General features: G+C 37.8%; 1 protein-coding gene across 4 annotated transcripts in view; it reads left to right on the forward strand.

Annotated features, from left to right (window-relative positions):
- Window positions 1–16,260, forward strand: part of PPP4R4 (protein phosphatase 4 regulatory subunit 4) — a 100,678-nt gene that overhangs the window by 22,776 nt on the left and 61,642 nt on the right. The gene's annotated exons all lie outside the window — the stretch shown is intronic.

The following is a 16,260-nucleotide window of genomic DNA, read 5'->3' on the forward strand; positions in this document are numbered from 1 at the left end:
CTCTCTCTCTCTCTTTAAAAATAGCTGTCAGTTACTATTCTGTTTTCCTCCTGGGTTCTTAGCTTCCTGGATTGGCTGATATGTAAACCCAGTTCTCTTAGCTAGTCCCTTTCCATTGCTATGTCATATATCTGTATATTTTTTTAAAGTATTTTAAATGGATTTTTTACTGCTGTTTGTTAATGGGGACATTAAGAAGAATAAAGGGAGATATTACAATGTTTCCAGGAATCTTCCAGGTTTATAAAGTTATTCTTGAACTCGTGTTTTATGTACCTTTCAATATTCCTGTTATAGCTCAATATTTAGGGCAGATGATAATCTTCTCTTTTACTCTTTGCAAAACACTGTAGAACAGTGATTTTCAAAAAAATCTTTTTTACCATGATTCACAAGTAAGGAATACATTTAAAAATTGTAACCTAGTGTATACATATATGTGCTTGTGTGTGGGAATTAGTATATATAATTGAAACTAAATTTTAACAATTATTATCCTTCTATATATATTAAATTAAAAACATATCAAAGTTAACATGCAATATTATCCTGTTAATACTGAAATATAATATGGAAAAAACCCCGAATAAAGAATACATAAACAAAAATAAGGAAAAATTTATTAATGCAGCAGGTGTGTTTGCTCCTTGATAAGTTCATTCTACCCTAGAACACGTGAGGAAAACACTCATCTTGTATACTGTTGTGAGACTTGATGTGGGCTGTCAGGGAGAGAGGAAAGGTTAGAGTAATTCTAAGACATGTCCACGGAGAAGCAGAGGGCAGTTTATACCTCCGTAGGTAAAAAGAGGAAGGGGAGTCATGAGCTCAGGTTTTCATATGTGAAATTGAAGAACCATTCAAAATGAAATGCTCTCTTTATAAGTTGTGGTACTTCTGTAGTCAGAAGATTGTCTCCTCTTCACAATGCGTGATACTTTCTGCTTACTATATTGACATGGCTTTGGGATAGTAAAAGATGGATAGTGGAAATAATCAGTAAAAGAATTAATTATAATGTGAATATTGCTAAATAATTTGTGTGCACATTTTTCTCTTGCAAAAAAAAAAAAAACAAACCATGAGGTTGCCCAAGTTCATGTCCATTGGACTGCAAAGAGATCAAACCAGTCCATCCTAAAGGAAATCAATCCTGAATATTCATTAGAAGGACTGATGCTGAAGCTCCAATACTATGGCCACCTGATAAGAATAGCCAACTCGTTAGAAAAGACCCAGATGCTGAGAAAGATTGAAGGCAGGAGGAGAAGGGAACTATAGAGGACGAGACCGTTGGATGGCATCGCTGACTCAATGGGCATGAGTTTGAGCAAGCTCCGGGACATGGTGAAGGACAGGGAAGCCTGGCGTGCTGCAGTCCGTGGAGTCGCAAAGAGTTGGACACGACTGAGAGACTAAACAACAAATGTTCATGGCATCGGTGATGCCGTCCAGCCATCTCATCCTCTGATGCTCTCTTCTCCTTCTGCCCTCAATCTTTCCCAGCATCAGGGACTTTTCCAATGAGTTGTCTGTTCACATCGGATGACCAGAATCCTGGAGCTTCAGCATCAGTCCTTCCAGTGAATATTCAGGGCTTATATTCCTTAAGATTGACTGGTTTGATTTCCTTGCTGTCCAAGGGACTTTCAGGAGTCTTCTCTAGCTCCGCAGTTCTAAGGCATTAATTCTCTGGCGCTCTGCCTTCTTTGTGGTCCAGCTCTCACAACCATACGTGACCTCTGGGAAGACTACAGCCTTGACTATACCAACCTTTGTCGGCAGAGTAGTGTCTCTGCTTTTCAACACACTGTCTAGGTTTGTCATCACTTTCCTGCCAAGAAGCAGTTGTCTTCTGACTTCATGGCTGCAGTCACCATCTGCAGTGATTTTGGAGCCCAAGAAGAGGAAATCTGTCACTGCTTCTACCTTTCCCCCTTCTGTTAGCCATGCAGTAATGGAGCCGGATGCCATGATCTTAGTTTTTTTAATATGTGGTCTTAAGCCGACTCTTTTACTTGCCTCCTTTACCTGCATCAAGGGCTCTTTAGTGATTATTTAGTGATTAATATCACTAAATTTAGTGATTATTTAGTGATTAATATCACTAAATAGTTTGTGTGCACATTTTTCTCTTGCAAAATTACCAACTTGAAGACATTTTTAGGCTGCCAGTCCAACCACTTATACTGGATGAACGATGATCATAAGTGGTATAATAGCTTGAGAGTATGGTGGAAGTCTTTCTCTAATCTTTAGTAGGATGAATTTGGGGAAGTCACATTTTTTTTCCCTTGGGACTCGGTTTCCTCAACTTTCAAGTAAAAAGGGAACCTTCTTGCACTGTTGGTGGGAATGTAAATTGTTATAAATACTGTGGAAAACAGTATGCAGATTCCTTAAAAAACTAAAATTAAAATCTACCATATGGCCCAGAAATCCCACTGCTGGGCATATACCCCTGAGAAAATCATAATTAAAAAAGACACATGCACCCCCAATAGTCATTGCAGCTTATTTACAATAGCCAGGAGATGAAAGCAACCTGGCTGTCCATTGTCAGGTGAAAGAATATAGAAGATGTGGTAGATATATTTAATATACAAAGGAATATTACTCAGTCATGAAAAAGAATGACATTGGGTGATTCGCAGTGATGTTTATAAACCTAGAATCTGTCATACAGAGTGAAGTCAGTCAGAAAGAGGAAAACAAATATTGTATATTAAGGCATATATATGGAAGCTAGAAAAAATGGTATGGATGAACCTATTTGCAGGGCAAAAATAGAAATGCCGTTGGAGAGAATGGACTTGTGGACACAGTGGGGAAAGGAGAGGGTGGGACAAGTTGAGGGTACAGTTGACATATGTACAGTACCATGTGTAAAATAGTTAGTGGGAAGCTGCTGTTTGCCATTGGGAGCTCAGCTTAGCGCTCTGTGATGACCTCTAGGGGTGGGATGGAGGGTAGGAGGGAGGCTTACGAGGGAGGGAAGATATGTATACATATAGCTGATTCACGTGTTGTACAGTAGAACTACTACAACGTTGTAAAGCATTTTTACTCCAATTAAAAAATCATACTAAATAAATATATTGTATATATAGTATCAAGAATAGCATGATAGTATATATAAAGCGTCTTGCCTGACACATAGACCCTCAAATGTTTTCTTTTGCCTTCCTCTGGTGCTATTAAAAATATAATTCGTTTCTCTGTGATTCTAAGTATGATGACTGTAAACAGAGTTGAATGGTTCTCTAACTTTGCAAGCTCTTTTACCTGATGTTTTGAAGATGTAACATTATTAAGGATTCAGTTTTATAGTACAACATGAAAATACACATTTGAAAAATTCTTGATGTTGTGGATTGATACTTGATATCTTCTGCTTTAGATTCAGTCATCTTTGTCTTCAAGGGAAGTTTTGTCTTTCTTGGATGTTCTCTAAGCTAATCATTTTAAAAATTTTGTTCTTTGCATTGAAACAAACTTTAATTATTTTGGGTAAGGAAATGAATATCGACTATGTCCAGTTTAGTTTTCTTTGGGAACTCAAAACATGGCCTGGGTGACATCTGTTTCATTGTTACAAATCCAAACACAGTAGTAGCTGCTTATATTTTGTATTTGGGGTTTTGAAATGAGAACTGCAGTGAACCTAATCTAGATGGCGAGCTCTGTATGTACAAATCATCTAGGATCCTACACATAGTCAAACAGTTACCAGAGTTACAGTTCTCAGGTTAATTTAGTAGAGACTGTGTCATGTGGTCACCTTTGGATAGCATCTGCTCCCTCCCCTTCTTCGTTTTCACATTGGTTTAGGATTCGGTAAACAGTGCAGGTTGTCTAGCTCATTCTTGCCATATGATTAGAATTTTTAGCATGTGAATCTGTATTCCTCTTTAGATTTTGAGCTTTGACAAGGTTGAAACAAGGAATAAGAATAGAGAAAGACAATATTGTCAGTATCTAGGTCTGTTCTAACATGCAGCTTATTCTTTGTGGGCAAGGGCATGGGTTTCATGAACTAGCACAGACAAGCCTCATTTTTGGAGACCTAAAATAATGTTTCTGAAAGTGCTTTAGGCAAATATGATATACTAAGAATTTCTGGTCCTTTTCTTGATCTCCCACAAATTGGTTAGCATTTTGTTTGCTTCTCACATCATTGAGGACTGGCCTTTTTTTTTTTTTTTCCGAAATCGTATGTTTTTTAAAAGTACCATTGTGCAGTTTTATCTTTTAGTGCTACATAGCTTGTGAGCAGGAGTGGGATAGAAGAAAACAGATGGATGCGTTTGGTATTAACTGAGTGCACAGATTGGAAGAGAGGCAGTGTGTGTGATGATCAGTGCATTGCTTTTGGAGTTGTACAGTCTGGGTAATGTTGGGCAAGTACTTTCATCATTCTAAGCCCTGATTTCCTCATCTCTGGGATGGAGCTAGTGAAAGGGAAAGTGAAAGTCGCTCAGTCGTGTCTGACTCTTTGCGACCCCATGGACTATATAGTCCATGGAATTCTCTAGGCCAGAATACTAGAGTGGGTAGCTGTTCCTTTCTCTAGGGCATCTTCCCAACCCAGGGATCAAACCCAGGTCTCCCGCATTGCAGGTGGCTTCTTTACCAGCTGAACCACCAGGGAAGCCCAAGAATACTGAAGTGGGTAGCCTATCCCTTCTCCAGTGGACCTTCCCAACCTAGGAACTGAACTGGGGTTTCCTGCATTGCAGGCGGATTCTTTACCAGCTGAGCTGTGAGGGAAGCCCATATACTTCTAATAATACATCTCAAGTAAGATGTTTATTAGCATAATGCCTAGCATATAATATATTAGATACTATTTTTATTGTTGTAATTAGGAGAAGAATTGAAGAAGTAAGATTATTGGTGAGAGTGTAATTGAAGTAATAGGGAGGATCAGACTGCCAAGGAAGAAAGTGACACTAGGAGGAATGTTAGAAACTGGAGAATAAGTAGGAAGTGAAGGGATTAGAAATGTGATGAGGGTAAAAGATGGATTTAGTAATAGAAAATTAGATAAGAGGTTATGGGCAACAAAGGAGATCACGGAATTTGAGATTGTAGAGATGGAGCATTTCTGGGTAATGCTGTGATCCAGCCTTTGACAATGGTTGCTGATGTGGAGACAAATTCACTTTAAATCAACAGGTATTTTTGGAGCCCTTACTGTGTGCTAGATACTGTGCTAAGCATTGGGGAAATGTAAAATCTGAGCCAAATCTCATTGTATTAGGGGGGGCCAAAACTAGCTGTTTCTCATTCAGCTGAATGAAGTTGCCCATGACAGTGGCAGGACTGGGATGACAACGAAGACTGAGAAACCTTCTATTTTACCGAAAAATGCTTGAGTGGATTGACTTATTTTTCATTGGTTTAACATATTACTATAAAAGGCTCTCTGAAATAGGTGCATTCCCTCAATGGGAATAAAATAATTAGTAGCATTAATTTAAAAGATAACTGTCCTAAATTTATTTATTTCACTAGGTCTTTTTTTCCCCTCCCTATCTTTCCTTTATAGCCACTAGTGTACAGCTTAGATGATTGACCCAGTTCTTTTTAGTTTTAGAGGAGTGGTTTGCAGAGTGAGTGGGATTGTGTCCTTCTTGTTTCTGAATAGGTATCCTAGAAAAGGAACATGCCCCAAAGAATAACACAGTTAGCACAGAAAAGAGGAGCTCATGTTGTAGCCAGGAGGATTGTTCCCTGTGCCTTTCAGTTGGAAGTTGTAGGCTTTGAAGTGTAGGAAGCTTATTTTATAAAAAAAAACAAAAGTCTAGTATTAATCAGCATTTATTTTAAAATTACATATCCCATATCACATAGCAATAAACTGAATTTTATATTGTTGACTTAAACTTATGCTGGTTATTTCTGGGTTCCTTCCATTTGGTGATGGTAGCATGCATGCATGCTTAGTCATGTCCGACTCCTTGCAACTGCATGGACTGTAGTCTGCCAGGCTCCTCTGTCCATGGGATTTCCCAGGCAAGAATACTGGAGTGGGTTGCCATTTCCTCCTCCAGGTGATCTTCCCCACCCAGGGGTCGAACCGATATCTCCTACATTGGCAGGCAGATACTTTACCACTGATCCGTCTGGAAATCCTGATGGTAGCATAGATCCATATGTGTTTGATAGAGATTATGATAATTATAATTTAAGTGTGCTTTTTCTATTTTTTCATGTTCTATTTATAGTAAGCAGTGTCACTACAGGTTATCATGTGCTTTTCTAATATCTTACAGCTGTCAAAGCTGAATGACAGACTGTGTGTTCTTTCTATTACTGAGTAACATGCTCAATTTCCTTGGAAGCCCAAAGGGTTTTTTTTTTAAGTTCTGTAACATGTCTCAGTGTTGGTTATGCTGGTTTTTCTCAGGTATATGGTGTGCTCTTTTGAATCTTTTTTTCAAGTAATTTTTTTTTGTTTTTGATCGTTTCCTTGCTTTGCTTCTTTAGGGACTCCTATTAAAAGTATGTTGGATCTCTTATATGTTGAGTTGGCCAAAAAGTTCTTTTGGGTATTCCATATGCTATTATGGAAAAACCAGACTGAACCCAATATATGACTTTCTCTCAAGTCTTTTAAATCTTTTTTAATTTAAAATTTTTATTCTTTTTTAAAAAAGTAATTTATGTATTTCCAAAAAATTTGGAAAACTCAGCAGTGGCCACAGGACTGGAAAAGGTCAGTTTTCATTCCAGTCCCAAAGAAAGGCAATGCCAAAGAATGTTCAAACTACCGCACGATTGCACTTAGCTCACACACTAGTAAAGTAATGCTCAAAATTCTCCAAGCCAGGATTCAACAGTACATGAACCATGAACTTCCAGATGTTCAAGCTGGATTTAGAAAAGGCAGAGGAACCAGAGATCAAATTGCCGGCATCTGTTGGATCATAGACAAAGCAAGAGAGTTCCAGAAAAACATCTACTTCTGCTTTATTGACTATGTTAACGCCTTTGACTGTGTGAATCACAACGATCCGTGGAAAATTCTGAAGGAGATGGGAATACCAGACCATCTTTCCTGCCTACTGAGAAATCTGTATGCAGGTCAAGAAGCAACAATTAGATTGGACATGGAACTACAGACTGGTTCCAAATTGGCATAGGAGTATGTCAAGACTATATATTGTCACCCTGCTTATTTAACTTATATGTAGAGTATATCGTGTGAAATGCTGGGCTGGAATCAAGACTGCAGGGATTAGAAATATCAATAACCTCAGATATGCAGATAACACCACCGTTATGTCAGAAAGCGAAGAACTGAAGAGCCTTTTGAGGAAAGTGAAAGAGGAGAGTGAAAAAGCTGGCTTAAAACTCAGCAATCAAAAAATGTGATCCCATCACTTCATGGCAAATAGATGAGGAAACAATGGAAACAGTGACAGACTTTATTTTCTTGGGCTCCCAAATCTTTGCAGATGGTGACTGCAGCCATGAAATTAAAAGATACTTGCTCCTTGGAAGAAAAGCTATGACCAAGCTAGATAGCATATTAAAAAGCAGAGATGTTACTTTGCTGACAGAGGTCTGTCTAGTCAAAGCTTTGGTTTTTCCTGTAGTCATGTATGGTTGTGAGAGTGGACTATAAAGACAGCTCAGTGCCAAAGAATTGATGCTTTTGAACTGGGTGTTGGAGAATACTCTTGAGAGTCCCTTGAACAGCAAGGAGATCAAATCAGTCAATCCTAAAGGAAATCAATCCTGAATATTCATTGGAAGGACTGATGCTGAACCTGAAACTCCAATACTTTTGCTACCTGATGCGAAGAACTGACTCTGGAAAAGACCCTGGTGCTGGGAAAGACTGAAGGCAAGAGGAGAAGGGGATGACAGAGGATGAGATGGTTGGATGGCATCACCGACTCAATGGACATGAGTTTGAGTAAGCTCCAGGAGTTGATGATGGACAGGGAAGCCTGGTGTACTGCAGTCCATGGGGTTGAAAGAGTCGCACTGAGCCTCTGAACTGAACTGATCAATAGTGTATATGTGTCATCCCAATCTCCCAATTCCCCCTCCTGTTTATGATTTTTCTTTTCTTTTTTTTTTTCATTTATTTAAGTTGCAGGATATAAAATTAACACACAGAAATCACTTGCATTCCTATACACTAACAATGAGAAAACAGAAAGAGAAATTAAGGAAACAATACCATTCACCATTGCAACAAAAAGAATAAAATACTTAGGAGTATATCTACCTAAAGAAACAAAAGACCTATACAAAGAAAACTGTAAAACACTGATGAAAGAAATCAAAGAGGACACAAACAGATGGAGAAATATACCGTGTTCATGGATTGGAAGAATCAATATTGTCAAAATGGCTATACTACCCAAAGCAATCTATAGATTCAATGCAATCCCTATCAAGCTACCAACGGTATTTTTCACAGAACTAGAACAAATAATTTCACAATTTGTATGGAAATACAAAAAACCTTGAATAGCCAAAGTAATCTTGAGAAAGAAGAACGGAACTGGAGGAATCAAGCTGCCTGACTTCAGGCTCTATTACAAAGCCACAGTCATCAAGACAGTATGGTACTGGCACAAAGACAGAAATATAGATCAATGGAACAGAATAGAAAGCCCAGAGATAAATCCACGTACCTATGGATACCTTATCTCCGACAAAGGAGGCAAGGATATACAATGGAAAAAAGACAACCTCTTTAACAAGTGGTTCTGGGAAAACTGGTCAACCACTTGTAAAAGAATGAAACTAGAACACTTTCTAACACCATACACAAAAATAAACTCAAAATGGATTAAAGATCTAAATGTAAGACCAAAAACTATAAAACTCCTAGAGGGGAACATAGGCAAAACACTCTCCGACATGAATCACAGCAGGATCCTCTATGACCCACCTCCCAGAATATTGGAAATAAAAGCAAAAATAAACAAATGATTTTTCTTTTCTAGTATATGGAAATATAGTTGACTTGTATATTGACCTTGTATCCTGCCACACTGCTAGACTCATTATTAGTTCTACTAGCTATTTTGTACATTACAGTTTCACCTCTTCCTTTCCAATCTATAAGCTTTTTGTTTCTTTTTATTGCCTATTGTGCTGACTCAAACCTTTAACACAATGTTGAACTTTAGAAGCAGTAGATTTGAACATTCTTACCTTGTTCATGATTAGTGAGAAAACATACATTCTTACATGGTTAAGTATGATGTTAGCGATAAGTTTTTCGTTGATACCCTTTATCTGGTTAAAGAAGTTCCCTTCTATTTCTAATTTGTTGGTAGTATTTTTTCTTAATTGGAGTATAGTTGCTTTACAATGTTGTGTTGATTTCTGCTGTACAACAAAGTGGATCACTTATACATTCATACATATCCACTCTTTTTTAGATTTCCTTCCTGTTTAGGTCACCACAGATCACTGAGTTCCCTGTGTTACACAGTAGTTCTAATTAGATATCTGTTTTATATATGGTAGTGTATATATGTCAATCCCAATCTCCCAATTCATCCCACCTGTGATAGTTTTAAATCATGAATGAATGTTGTATTTGTCAGATTTCTACATCTGTTGAGGTGTTCATATGTGTTTTTAAAAAAGCGTTGTCACATTGACCTTTAAAACATTTGCTTTTTATTTTGAGATAATTATAGATTCAGAGACAGTTGTAAGAAATAATAGAGTTAGCCAGGTCTGCTTCATCCATATGGCTGTTCTCTTGTTCTTTGTACATCCCCTGCCCTACCAGTCCCTGCTTCACCTATACCCTGCTCTCCCGACTGTGCTTCCGCCTGCTGCAGCCAGTGATTGTTCTAATCCATAAGCCAAAATGGCTCCACGCCCTAGTTTTATTCAAGGGAGACATCTGCCCTTGTGATGGTGGTTAACTGAGGGGCTGTGAGGGAAATGCCCCAGCTGCTGCTTTCCCTGGTAACTGAGGAGCCAGTCTGCTGTCAGTTCCCCCTCTTACTGGTAGCCCCTTTCCAGGAAAAAGCAAAAATTGCTACCATGCCCTGCCTGCCATCTGCTGTAAATGGTGGAGTATTGCTCCAGGACCCTTGGTTTCAGCCGTGAAAGATCCCCTATCCAGTAAATGTCTCTGCCCCTGTCTCTGGGCTTTTTCTTCTGTCTTGAGGCTGGGCAACTTCAAGGTTTGTTGGTCTGTGGGGTGCTGCCCAACACTTCTGTGTTAGTATTTGAAAAGCTGTAGTATGGTACACAACCAGGATATTGACATCAATACAATCAAGACAGGTAGGCTTTCCACCACCCAGAATCCCGCATGTTACACTTTAGTAGTCACGTCTTTTTCCTCCTGCCCCCGCCGCAACTCTGGAAATCACCTAATCTTTTCTCCATTTGTATAATTTTGCTGTTTCAAGAATGTTGTATAAATAGGATTATGCAGTATGTAACTTTCTGGGGTTGACTAGTGTTTCATTTGCATAATTTTCCGGAGATTCATCAGGTTGTTGCATCTGTCAATATTTTTTGTTCCTTTTTATTTCTGGGTAGCATTGTGTAGGTATGGATGGACTACAGTGTGTTTAACCACTCACTCATTTAAGGATATATAGGTTGTTGACATTTTTTTGGAGCCGCTCAAAACATTCATCCACAAGTTTTTGTATGAACGTAAGTTTTCATTTCTTTGGGATAAATGTTGAAGAGTACAATTGCTGGTTGCATGTTTCATTTTCTAAGAACCTGCCAGTTTTTTCCTAGAGTGGCTGTACCAGTTTGTGTTTCCACCATCAATGAATGAGTGAATTAGTGTAGTGATATTTCATTATGGGTTTACTTTACCTTATAGTTAACAATATTGAACTTTTTCATGTGCTTATTTACAGTCTGTATATCATCTTCATTAAAAAGTCTCTTCATTCTTTTTTCCCATTGTCTAACTGGATTGTGTGCTTTTTTTTTTTTTTTTACTGTTGAGTTTGAGAGTTCTTTTTATATTCTAGATATTATTCTTTTGTCAGACATGTAGTTTACAAATATTTCTCCTCCTCTATGGCATGTCTTTTAACTCTTAACAAAGTCTTTCACAGTGCAAAAGTTTTCAATTGCAATAAAGTCCAATTTATCAATTTTTCCTTTTATAGATTCTGCTTTCGATGTCAAATTTAAGAGCTCTTTGCCTAATCCTAGATTTAGAGGATTTTCTCCTGGGTTTTTAAAAAGTTCTTATAGCTTTACATTTTATAGATTCATTTTACTGTGGTCAAGGCATTTTGGTTTTATTTTTATTGGAGTTTGGGGTTTTTTTTGTTTGTTTTCTGGCTTACGGGTGTCTTCTTGCTGCTCTAGCATGATTTGTTGAAAAGGCTGTATATCCTTCTTTCCTTCACTGAATTGCCTTTGCACCTCTGTCAAAAATCAGCTGTGCATGTTTGTGGAGTGTGTATATATATGGAGGTTGTTTCTGGGTTTTCTCTTCTGTTTCATTGATTTATATGTCTATTCCCCTGCCAATACCATGCCATCTTGGTTACTGTAGCAATATAATGTCTTAAAATTGAGTAGACAGATTCTTCCCACATTATTCTTTTTCAAAATTGTTTTAGCTATTCTAGTTTTGTTGCCTTTCCATATACATTTTAGAAAAATATTGTTTACATCCCAAAAATCTTGTTGGGATTTTGATGGTAACTGTATTAACCCTATACAGCAATTTGGGAGAATTGACATCTTATTTTGCTGAATTTCTCAATCTATGAACATAGATTGTTTTTCTAATTACTTAGGTCTGCTTTGATTTTTTTTAACATTGTGTTTTCAGCATACAAGTCCTGTGATTTTGTTAGTGTTTCATTTTTGAGGGATTGTAAATGGTATTTTGTTTGTAATTTCAGTGTTCTTGTGTTGAATTTTGTCAAATATTCCTTCTGCATTGATACTTTTGATATTTTTCTCCTTTAACCTGTTAATATGATGGGTTACACTGATTTTGAATATTGAACTAGCCTTGCATTCTTGCAGTAGATCCCATTTGATCATGGTGTATAATTCTTCTTTTAATGTATTACTATGTTTTATTTCTTAATATTCCGTTAAGGATTTTTGCATCTATATTCATGAAGGATATTGTTCTCTCTGTATTGGTATTTTAATCTTCCTAGGTTTTGTTATCAGTATAGTAAGAGCTTCTTAAAGTGCTTTCAGAAAGTGTTCTTTCCCCTTCTGTTTTCTGGAAGAGAATGTGTAGAATGGTATTAACTCTTTGTTAAATGTTTGGTAGAATTCTCTAGTGAAACTATGCGAACCTTGAGATTTTTTCTAGGAGTTTTAAAATATGAATTCAACTTCCTTAATAGTTGTAGAACTATTCAAATAATGTATTTTGTATTGGATAAATTGTGGAAGTTTGAGTTTTTTGACGGATTGGTCTATTTTGTCTAAGTTTTAGGTTTTATGTGTGTAGAATCACTTATAGCATTCTCATATTATCCTTTTTGATATGTACAGGGACTATGGCAATATCTCCTGTTTTAATTGTGACATTGGTAATTTGTGTCTTCTCTCATTTTTACTTTGACAGTCTTGCTAAAAGTTAATCAGCATTATTGATCCTTTAAAAGAACCAAGTCTTTGTTTCATTTATTTTTTCTATTGTTTTCTGTTTTTATTCCTTTGCTTGCATTGTGACTATTTTGTACTCAAGATGAAAAATTAGATTACTAATTTGAGATTTTTCCCTCTTTTCCTCTTTCCTTTCATAAATGTATACATTTATTATTATAAATATCTCTCTCTGTAGTGCTTCAACTGTGTCCCATAAAATTTTATATCTTGTATTTCATTTTCACTCAATTCAGTGTATTTTTAAAAATTGTCCTCTTGGACACAGTTATGTAGAAGTGTGTTGTTTCATTTCCAAGAATTTGGAGAGCTTTCTGTTACCTGTTTATTGTTGATTTCTAGTTTGATTCCATTGTGGTCAGAGAGAACTCTTTGTATGAGTTCAGTTTTTAGAAGTTCTCTTTTATGGCCCAGGATGTGGTTTTTCATGGTGTATGTTCTTTGAGCACTTGAAAAGAATGTGTATTCTACTGTTGTTGGCTGGAGAGTGTTCTATAAATGTTAATTAGATCTTGTTGGTTGTTGTTGAGTTCTATGTCCTTGATGATTTTCAAGTTCCATCAGTTGTTAGGAGAGGAGTATGAAAGTCTCCATCTAGCTGTGTATTTGTCTAGACAACTTCTCCTTTTAGTGTAGTTTTTGTTTCAGATTATTTTGCAATTATGTTTGATGTATACACATTTAGAATTGCTATGTCTTCTTGGTAGATTTCCTCTTTTATCATTTTATCATCAAGGTCCCTGTCTATCTTTGGTGATTTTCTTTACAAGGGCGTTGACTTTATCTGACCTTAATTTGGCCACCACCGCTTTACTTTGGTCTATATTTCTGTGTTATATCATTTTCTGTCCTTTACTTTCAACTTGCTGATATTGTTATATTTGAAATTAGTTTCTTATGGCTGCATTTAGTTGAGTCAGGTCCTTTAATCCATTCTGCCAAACCCTGTCTTTTAACTGGTATAGTTAAATCATTTACCTTTAATGTAACTATTTAGGGTCTTAAATCTATCATTTAATTTTTTTTCTCTGCTTTTATTTCCATGAAATATTTTGTCTTCCTATCTGTGAGATATTAGTGATCATATATTTTCCTAATTGCAAAGTAAGTAAATAAAATTTACTGAATGTTCGCATTAAATATTTGTGACATCAGTTCATGCAATGAGTTATCCATTCATCCATCCTTTTAAGAGATTTTTGCTAAGCCTCTACTTTGGGCCAGGCATTGTCAGATGAAACATTACTTTTTCAGATATTTCTCTTCTCTTTTAGTTCTTTAGTGGTCTATTTGTTTCTTATCATGCTGTGGTAAATCATCACAAACTGGATGGCTTAAAACAACAGAAATGTATTCTCTCACAGTTCTGGAGGCTAAAAGTAGCAAGTACTTTTGTAGCAACTAGTAGTTGCTAAAAATAGCAACTGAGTCTGAAATCAGTAGCCACTGAATCAAAAATCAAGGTGTCAGGCAGGGCTGTGGGGAAGAATCTGTGTCTTGTCTGTCCCAGCTTCTGGTGGTTGTCAGCACTCTCTGGCTTGTGGCAACATCACTCCAGTCTCTGCTTTGTGGTCAGATTGCCTCCTATTCTGTCTTCTCTGAATATCTCTTTTAAGGACACTTGTTATTTGGTTTATAGTCTACTGGATAATCCATGACCAGCTCTTTATCTCAAGATCCCTTTTCAAATTAAGATAACATCACAGTTTCCAGGATTATGGTATAGATATATTTTATGGGGGTGGGGGGCACCATTCAACCTGGGCTTCCTAGGTGGCTCAGTGGTAAATAATCTGCCTACCAGTTCAAGGCTGTATATTGTCACCCTGATTACTTAATTTATATGCAGAAGTACATCATGAGAAACTCTGGGCTGGAAGAAGCACAAGCTGGAATCAAGATTGCCAGGAGAAATATCAATAACCTCAGATAGGCAGATGACACCACTCTTATGGCAGAAAGTGAAGAAGAACTAAAGAGCCTCTTGATGAAAGTGAAAGAGGAGAGTGAAAAAGTTGGCTTAAAGCTCAACATTCAGAAAACTAAGATCATGGCATCTGGTCCTATCACTTCATGGCAAATAGATGGGGAAACGGTGGAAATAGTGGCTGACTTTATTTTCTTGGGCTCCAAAATCACTGCAGATGGTGATTGCAGCCATGAAATTAAAAGACGCTTACTCCTTGGAAGGAAAGTTATGACCAACCTAGACAGCACATTAAAAAGCAGAGACATTACTTTTCCAGCAAAGGTCTGTCTAGTCAAGGCTATGGTTTTTCCAGTAGTCATGTATGGATGTGAGAGTTGGACTATAAAGAAAACTGAGCACCAGAGAATTGATGCTTTTGAACTGTGGGGTTGGAGAAGACTCTTCAGAGTCCCTTGGGCTGCAAGGAGATCCAACCAGTCCATCCTAAAGGAGATCAGTCCTGGATGTTCATTGGAAGGACTGATGTTGAAGGTGAAACTCCAGTCCTTTCACCACCTGATGTGAAGAGCTGACTCTTTTGAAAAGACCCTGATGCTGGGAAAGATTGAGGGCAGGAGGAGAAGGAGACGACAGAGGATGAGATGGTTGGATAGCATCACCAACTCAATGGACATGGGTTTGGGTAAACTCCAGGAGTTGATGGTAGACAGGGAGGCCTGGTGTGCTGCAGTTCATGGGGTCACAAAGAGTCAGACACGACTGAGCGACTGAACTGAACTGAACTGAACCAGTTAAGGATACACTGGAGACTAGAGTTCGATCCCTGGGTTGGGAAGATCCCCTGGAGTAGGAAATGGCAACCCACCCCAGTATTCTTGCTTGCAAAATTCCATGGACTGAGGAGTCTGACAGGCTACAGTCCACGGGGTTGCAAAGCGTCAGACATGACTGAGTGACTGAGCACACACACGCATGCATGACATTCAACCAGCTGCAAGCAGTACTTTTATATGCAATTTTATTTTCCCTTTTTTGATCTTCTCCTCACCTTGGCATGGCTCTCCTTTTCCCCTCCCTTCTCTTTCCTTCTTGAATTTTGTCTCTTAAGGTATTCACTTAGAGAGTGATGAGAATAGTGGAAAGATTGTACTGGCCTACATTTTGCAGCCTACCATACTGCAACAGTGGCCCAGTGGAAAAGCATCTGCCCACAATGCATGAGACATCAGAGATGCGGGTTCAATCCCTAAATTGGGAAGATCCCCTGGAGGAGGAAATGGCAACCCACTCCAGTATTCTTGCCTGAAAAATCCCATGGACAGAGGAGCCTGGTGGGCTACCGTCTATGCGGGTCGCAAAGAGTCAGACATGACTGAGTGACTAAACAGAGATACTGCAACAGGGAAAAGACTTTTTTCCACAGCAGGGCAGCTCCATTTAGTCAGAATATGCTGCTTATTAGCAGAATTTACAAAGCACTGAAGGAAATAAATATAATACTTGAAAACACTCTTTAAAAAATCCATATTAAGGTCTTTTTTTCGGCTGTGCCATGCGGTACATGAGATCTTTGTTCCCCAACCAGGGACTGAGCTCATGAGCTCTGCGGCTGAAGCATGGAGTCTTGACCTTTGGACCACCAGGGAAGTCCCCTTGTTAAGGCCTTACATACGTGTACTAACAAATAATTCCATTTGGAGGGTTAATTAAAATCATTTTTA

The sequence above is a fragment of the Cervus elaphus genome, chromosome 13 (genome assembly GCF_910594005.1).
Source record: "Cervus elaphus chromosome 13, mCerEla1.1, whole genome shotgun sequence".
NCBI lineage: Eukaryota > Metazoa > Chordata > Mammalia > Artiodactyla > Cervidae > Cervus > Cervus elaphus.